This window comes from Anas acuta, chromosome W (assembly GCF_963932015.1).
Source record: "Anas acuta chromosome W, bAnaAcu1.1, whole genome shotgun sequence".
Lineage (NCBI taxonomy): Eukaryota > Metazoa > Chordata > Aves > Anseriformes > Anatidae > Anas > Anas acuta.
Window position 1 is genome coordinate 22,698,417 of NC_089016.1, and position 8,730 is coordinate 22,707,146.

Consider the following 8,730-nt stretch of genomic DNA (forward strand, 5'->3'; position numbering starts at 1 on the left):
TGATGATAGTCCTATTTTGAAGACTGAGCCATTTATTACAAATGGGGGCTCGTCTGGGATGGCTTTGGTTCCTGAATTCTGATTTGATCAAGTAGAGGCGCCCCACCATTTGGTGGCTCCCGTTTGAGTCGTGTCAGGACTGATGCCATCTTGAACCTGAATAAAGGTAAGCAAAGATTTTGATTTTTTTTATGAGCTCCCTTGCCAGCTGCAGCACTGTATTTTGCCTGTAATTCTGTGCGCAAAGATCTGAACGAAGACAACGGGGTCCTAAGTGTTTAAGGAGTATACCGTTTGGTTGGGTGGGATTCGGTTGCCTGTGTGTGTAAGAGTGTGACTGAGACGGAACTTAGTTCCGAAGCGAGTGTGGAGGTCTTCTAACCGCGGTTCCAGTCTCCCGTGAGGGACTTGGCCGGTGAAGGACCGAAGGGATTCCTATAGGATTCGTGGGTGGGTGGGTCCTAACCCCCCTGCAAGACACTCTTACTAAGGTAACCAAGGGCTGTGGGAATTGCCATAGTAAAATTCCTAGATGGGTCAGACAGAATTGAAGACCAAGGACCAGAAGAAAGGGAGCAAATTACCAGAAAGTCCATTAGGAGTAATGATTAGAAATTGGAACGATATGGGGCCCCAGAAAATGAAAGAGTAAATTAAAAATGGTCCATTATTATATGATAGAATGACCAAAAGAACCCTTAAGACCCCTTGTATTTTGGCCGATATTTGGGTCCACGGAGGACTGGGTCTGTCAGGTTTGAACATTAATGTTAATAGTAGAATACCCATGGATCCAGAAGAGAGCAAGTATGCTGCAGCTGACACATGGAATTAGAAATTAGAGAGCAACTGTGCTACATTTGTGATGTACTGTGCCTGTGCTGCGCTTAGACCTTTAGATAACAGGAGCCTCTTGGACACCGAGAACTAGATCAAAACAAGTGAGAAAGAAACATCACCAGGGCAGCTAACCTAAACCAACCAAAGGGATATTCCATACCATGTGGTGTCACACCCAGCAATAAAAGGTGGAAACGGGAAGAAGATGGGAGGGTGGGCTCTCGTTGTGAAAACGTCAGTCCTCCTCCCGAACACCAGCTATGTGCGTTGAGGCCCTGCTTCAAGGACGTGGTCAAGCATTGCTCATTTGTGGGAAGTAGAGAGTAATTTCTTTCCTCTGCACTTCCACATAGCCTTTATTTGTTTTTGGTTTTGTTTTTTTTTCCCTTTTTTTGCTTTCCCCCTCCCTTTTCCCCTTTCCTTTTTTTTTTTTCCTTTAGTTAAATTGTTTACTTAATAATAATCTTTCCTTAATAATAATAATAATATTTTTTTCCCTTTAATTAAATTATCCTTATCTCAACCCGTGAGTTCTTCTTTCCTTTATTTCTTCCCCTCCTCATCTAAGGAGGGGGAGTGAGAGAGAGGTTGTGGTGTTTAGCTGCCTAGCACGGTAAAACCACCACAGAGGTATTCTGAAAAAATATCAGTATGTGCTTGCTCCATGCTTACATGATTCCTCAGGCACATACTTTAGGCCACTGTCAGAGGCAGGGCACTGGATGGTCATTTGGCTGGACTAGCATGACTGTTCTTGTGTTCTTAGTTATTCTTGTTGCACACAGGAAGGCTGGAAAGGAGAGAAACTTTCCTTCTCTTTGTCTCCTAAGCATCCTGTTGCTCTTGTGAAGATTAGTATAAAATAAGTACACCTAACTTTATTTTAGCAAAGAGCAGTTTGGAATTTGTTATACTTGATTTAGGGTAAAATCCTGCCCTAATTCACCAGATAATCTAGCATGAGTGCAGGGGAACTGGAAGAAATATTTTTTCCTTTCACTCCTCAGAAAAGCAACCTATACCTTTCTTTCACACGTGATGTATGCTACAGGATATATACCATGCACAAGAGGAGCATGATCACAAATCTACCAAGGAACTGAGGAACTGAGGTGGGACTCAGGGAGACCTGGGTTTTGGTTCTTCATATCCTCATGTAGTGGGTTTACGTGGAAAGGTTTTGGTAGTAGGGGGGGTTACAGGGGTGGCTTCTCTGAGAAGAATCCCGAAGCTGCCCCATGTTAGATAAATGCCAGTTTCAGCAAGCTCCAAAGGGGGACACTGTTGCCCAGAGCTGAGCTAGTAAGTGATGTTGTTTGCACCTCTGTGAGAACATATTTAAGAAAATAAATAAATAAATAAATAAAATGCTGCTCAACTGCAGCTGGGAGAGTGAGGAGTGAGAAAGAGCCTTGCAGACACCAAGGTCAGTGAAGAAGGAGGGGGAGGAGGTGCTCCAGGCACTGAAATAGAAGTTCCTCTGAGGCCTGTGGAGAGGACCACGGTGGATCAGGTTGTCCCCCTGCAGCCCATGGTGTACCACGGAGAAGCAAAAGGACCTGCCCTGAAGGAGTCTGCGGCCTGTGGAAGACCCCTGATGGAGCAGACTCCAGGCTGGACTTGTAGCCCGTGGAGAGGAGCCCACGCAGGAGCAGGTGATCTGGAAGGAAGCTGCCACCCATGGGGGTCCCAAGCAGCCTACTCCCAACGGTTGGCTCCACAGCACAGACCTACACCTGGAGCAGCTCCTGAAGAGTCGCTGCCTATGGAGAAACCCGTACAGGACCAGCCCTGTAGGGACAGCACCCTGTGGGACGGACCCTACGCCAGAGCAGGGAAGAGAGTGACCGTGAAGGAGCAGAACAAATGAAGCACCATGGACCGAACAGAGCCCCTACTCCCTGTCTGCCCCCCTTACACCGCTCAGGGCAGGGAGGATGTGGAAGAGAGTGGGGTGAGGGAAGGTGCCCCCAGCTTGTTTCTTTGCCAGCCTATCAGCAACAGATAACAAATTTTACTAATCTCCCTGTGCTGTCTGTTTTGCCTTTGACGATAACTGTAGAGTGTTTTCCCTGTCCTTATCTCAACCCTTGAGCCCTTTGCATTTATCAAGGGCTCTCAGTGGGACTAGCTTTCTGAGAAGCCCTGACTTCCCTGTTCTGAATTTAGAACAGCAAACAGTCTCTCCTCCTTCTTCCACACCACATACTCCTATTTGAAATGGCTGGCCCGGCCACTCTGAAAACATCTTCTCAAAGCCTGTCCCTGCTAGGATTTAGGCTGCAACAGAGGTAGCTTTCCTTGCCTGCCATTCCTTCATCTCTCTTTCTCTCCCTTGATCATGGGCCCGACTCCCCTGAAAGTTTTCTTCCTCTGTCTCCAACCCTCTGCCTCACTACATGGTCCACTGTGAAGACCATTACTTTCACTCTCTGCGTTTCCTTCTCAACTCCCCTCCTGACATACACCTTCAGGGCCTCCTGCAGGAGAGTCTCCAGTGACTGTTCACTCCATCCTCTCACCTTCTGTAGCTTTTTCTGTGTATCCGGCCAGGGTTTAGTCACAAAATGAACTTTCAAGAGCCCTTGCACTACTAGGTCCTCAGGATTCATCCCCAAGTACTTTCGCATTCTGACCCCAAGTCTCTCATATGATTTCTGTGTTGTGGGTTGTTATTATCCCAGTTGGATAAGCAGATATTTCTGCTCTATTGGAATTACTCCCGGTCCTGGGGGTGTTGGTTCTCTCACATTCTTGCATAGCCTGATCATTCCCCTCCTAAACATTCTTCTCCAGTGAATCACATATTCAAGACTGACATCATTTTCCCCCAGGAATACAGAGTAGGCCTTAGAAATTGATCTGACTGTTCTGCTATTCCTATAGGGTCCTCAATTAAAGACTTAATTTCCTTTTTAAAACTCCTAACCTCTCTGCTGGTAAGGGGCGGGGGGGAAGAAGTTCACATAACCTATTTGTCCTTGTCCCACTGGGACCTCCCCAAGTGGATAAATAGGAGTGTTAGTACTGTTATTATCAGGGAAGGGGAAAATTCTCAATCTCTCTTCTACCTTGTTCTAATTCTTGCCAGAGCCTAGAGTGCACTCCTTCTCTAGGGACAGTGTTAACGACGATGTAGACGAAAGCCCGTCCCACTTGGAAGGGGTGCCTAAGGCAAACTACCCCCCTGCATCACTACACCTTCTATCAAGAAAGAAAGAAGGGTTATCGTCACAGGGGACTCCCTTCAGAAAGGGACAGAAATGGGCGCACTGGAGCTGGAGAGAAGCTCAATCTGAGAGAAGCAGACACGCACACACAACTGCCTCTTGCTGGTAAGCAGTTGCGCATTATGGGCAATCATGCGTCCTTAGGAACAAAGACTGTCCTGGTAACCTTACAGCTTATTCTCCTTATTAAGAATTGGACAGTTTATGAGCCTGAAACATGGGACCAAACTGAGGTCAAGGTGTGGGACTCTGCAACTAAAAATGGCAAGGTTGCAGTGGGATTGCTCGGCACCTGGCGAGCAATCTCTGAGGCCTTAAAGAGCCATGTGGAGCCACAGTCAGAAACGTGTGGTTTGCCAGATAGTGAGGGAGCTGCGGGCTCCTTTACTGATCCGATCGCTACTGCCATGGGCCCCTCTGCTGCTACAGCCATCGAAGGCTTTTGCTGTTACGCCCACTGCTGACCTGGACGTGCCTTTTGACCCAGGCCTTTTTCCCCCCCGCATCCAGTAAAAGATGGAGATTATCCTTAGTCCTCCTTTTCATGTTAATGCATTTATAAAAACATTTTCTATTGTCTTTATCAGCAGTAGCCAGACTGAACTCCTGATGACCTTTGGCTTTTCTAATTTTGTCCCTACACATCCTTATAACATCCTTATTGTCCTCCTGAGTGGCCCACTCTCTTTTCTAAAGATCATAAACCCTCTTTTTTTTCCCTAAGCTCTAGCCACAACTCTCTGTTCAGCCAGGCCAGTCTTCTTCCACACCGGACCATCTTTGGGCACATGGGTGTCAGTTTTGGAGAAGTACTTCCCAAATGGCATCTGCATGGTACTAATTGGATATTACTAATTGGATAATCATGGCATCTTGGCATGGATCTGAGTGACTCCTGACATTTCCTTGCTGTTGAAACGGACACAGATCAAGAATAGAGAGTTCTTGAACAGTCAAGTTTTTGATTATTACAATTAATAATTTTTGACATTGGCCTTTATTCCAGATAATCCTGAGCAGAGTGTTATCCAAATGTGGGATATGTGTAATGAAGGATGTATGTGTCTGTAGCTGTAAAGACCCAAGAGTTAATTCTGTCAACTCTAGAATTTATATACTGGCATATGGAAAGCTACCTTCTGTAGTATTCTGTGACTCTGTGTTGGGTCTGTCTGAGCTGGAGTCGCCTTTTCCCTGCAGCAGCCCACACAGTGCTGTGCTCTGCACTCGTAGCTGGATATCACTCCAGTGTCTATTGCTGCATAGTGCTGGCACAGCATCAGGACTCCTTCCAAGCCCCCAAGAGCCAGCAGGCTGGGGGTGGGCAAGTGATGGGGAGGGGACATCGCCAGGGCAGCTGACCTAAACCAACCAAAGGGATATTCTATAACACCTGATGTCACACTCAGCAATAAAAAGGGGGGCTCTTGTGGGGGAGGGGGCTGTTCCTCCTGAACAACCACTACGCGTTTTGAGGCCCTGCTTCCCAGGACGTGGCTGAACATCGCTCATTGATGGGAAGTAGAGAATAATTTTTTTTCCTCTCTCTGTGCTTTCACGCAGACTTATTGTTTCTTTTGTTTCTTTTTTCCTCCCCATTCCCTTTCCCTTTAATTAAACCTTTCTCATCTCAAACCTCGAGTTCTCTGTGTTATATTTTCTTCCCCTTCCTCTTTGAGGAGAGGGGGAGTGAGAGCGGTTGTGGTGGAGCTCGGCTGCCCACCTGAGTAAAACCACCACAGACTCATGGTTAAATACTCTAAATGAGAGAAAAAATACCCGAGGAATGACTTAAGGAGCCTGTAACAGCAGCCAAAGAAACAACAAAAAACCACCACAGTATTTGCTGAGAATTTTTCAGGAGACACTGGACAGACAAAGAGTTCCTTGCTTGTTTGTAAAATTGCTTAATTTTAGGTGAGTCCACAGTGCACTAACTGGAGACTCTGCCTCTTTTCTGAGTTACAGAACATTCTTTTAGCAGCAGAAGTTTTGTTTGAGGATGACCTTCTGAAATCTGGTACTGGTAATACTAATAATGAAAGCAGAAAAATAAAATAAATTGAAATGGGATTGTAATAAATGGCTAAGTCCCAAATAGGACTACAATCAAAGTTTACAATTTATTAAACGAATAGAGGTAAGTAAACAGCGCTGGGTGCGCCGGGAGTCTCTGCTCCACCAAGATGCACACCAGTTACATCAAGCAGCTGATTTTTTATGCTCCTAGGCTAATACATATTCATTACTACTTCTAAAAAGAACAGGGTTATTATAATTAGTTCCTGGAATCCGAACCCTCCTACTGGCACATGTGTATCAGTCTCTGGTGGTCCCTCTGGGGGTCTCTCATGCTGAAGACTCATAGTCTTCCTCCCAGGCTTGTTTTCTTGTCCTTCTCCTTCATCCATCTTGGCCGGATGTCAGAGACTTGTGCAGCTTCCCCTGCAAGCTTTGTCTTTTAGTAGTCCTTCGGCTTTCCCCTTCTCCTTAATCTCTTGGCCAGATATCAGAGACTTGCATAGTGTCCCATGCAATAGTCATAATAGTTAGCAGTTATTCTGAAACCCCTTTGTTCTCTTATCCCCTATTGACACGAATTGCTGGACCATTCCTTTGCAAGATACAAGAACTATATATATTAACCACTCTGTTTCTCTTAGACTTGTGGTTATACAAGGGTATGTAAGACAGAAGGTCACATTTCAGCATATCATGCGGCCCTAGCATTATTCCATATTGACAAGAATCAGATGAACACATTTCACAGGTTTGAGCCTCTATAGCTGCAAAGAACATGCTGCTGTTAGAGATTCTGTCCTGGGGGAGCTTAGTCCCACATATAAAGATTTTATGTTTGAGTAGAAGTTATACCATTGGTTCCTACATCTGTCTGAAACCTGACATTCCTGATATGCAGTGTTATGTAGTTCTGTGCTTTGTTTTCAAACTATGAAAGTTAACACCACTTCAGCTTTATTTAATGTTTGGTTTCAACAAGACTGCAAAGGAAACCCATTTGAATCTACCAAGTGTGGTGGTTTTACTCGAGCAGGTGGCCAAGCTCCACCACAACCACTCTCTCACTCCCCTCCTCAAAGAGGAATGGGGAGAAAATATGATGAAAAACTCTCAAGAGTTGAGATAAGGACAAGGAGATTGCACAGCAATTATTGTGACAGGCAAAACAGACTCAGAATAGGGAGATAGTAAGATTTATTGCCTATTACTAACAAGCTAGAGAAGTGAGAAACAAAGGAAAGAAACCAAAAGCACCTTCCCCCCCATCCAACCTCTTCCATCTCCTTCACCCAAGTGGCACAGGGGAACAGGGGAATGGGGGTTATGGTCAGTCTATAGCACTTCTTCTCCGCCACTCCTTCTTGGTCACTCTCGTCCCCTGTGCTGTGGGGTCCCTCCCACAGGATGCAGTCCTTGGTGAACTGATCTGGCGTGGGCTGCCCGCAGGCTCTTCAAGAACTGCTCCAGATATGGGTCTGTACCATGAGGTCCATCCCTCAGGAGCAAACTGCTCCAACCTGGGACCCCCCCAGGCAGCAGCTCCTGCCAGGTCACCTGTTCCTGCATGGTCTCCTTTCCACGGGCTATGGATCTAGCCCGGAATCTGCTCCGGGGGGGGGGGGGGGGGGGCTTCTCCACAAGCTGCAGCCTCCATCAGTGCAGGTCTACCTGATCCACCATCACCACAGAGACCTGTTCCTCCATCTGGACTGTAACAACTTCATGGGGCCAGATGGGATCCACCTGAGGGTGCTGAGGGAGCTGGCGGATGTGATTGCCGAATCGGTTTCCATCATTTATCAGCAGTCATGGTCATCTGGACAGGTCCCAGATGACTGGATAGTAATATCTTTATTGATGATTTGGACGAGGAAATTGAGTGCACCCTCATGAAATTATCAGATGACACCAAGTTGGGGTGAAGTGTTGATCTGCCAGAGGGTAGGTAGACCCTGCAGAGGGACCTGGACAGGTTGGATCAATGGGCAGTGGCCAATGGGATAAGGTTCAACATGGCTAAGTGCCAGGTCCTGCACTTTGGTCACAACAACCCCATGCAACGCTACAGGCTTGGGGAAGAGTGGCTGGAAAGCTGCGCAGAGGAAAAGGATCTGGGGGTGTTGGTAGATGCTTCACTGAACATGATCTGGCAGCGTGCCCAGATGGACAACAAGGCCAAAGTCATGCTGACGTATATCAGGAACAGTGTAGCCAGCAGGACCAGGGAGGTGTTCATCTCTCTGGACTCTGCACTAGTGAGGCCGCACCTCGAGTACTGTGTTCACTTTTGGGCCCCTCACTACAGGAAAGACATTGAGGCCCTGGAGCATGCCCAGAGAAGGGCTACAAAGCTGATGAAGGATATGGAACACCAATCCTATGAAGAGCAGATGAGGGATCTGGGGTTGTTTAGTCTGGAGGAGAGGAGGCTCAGGGGAGACCTTATTGCTCTCTACAACTACCTGAAAGGCAGTTGTGGGGAGCTGGGGGTTGGCCTCTTCTCCCAGATAACTAGCGATAGGACTAGAGGGAATGGCCTCAAGTTGCACCAGGAAAGTTTCAGGTTGGAAATTAGGAGAAATTTCTTCTCAGAAAGAGTAGTCAGCCATTGGAATAGATAGCCAAGGAAAGCGGTGGT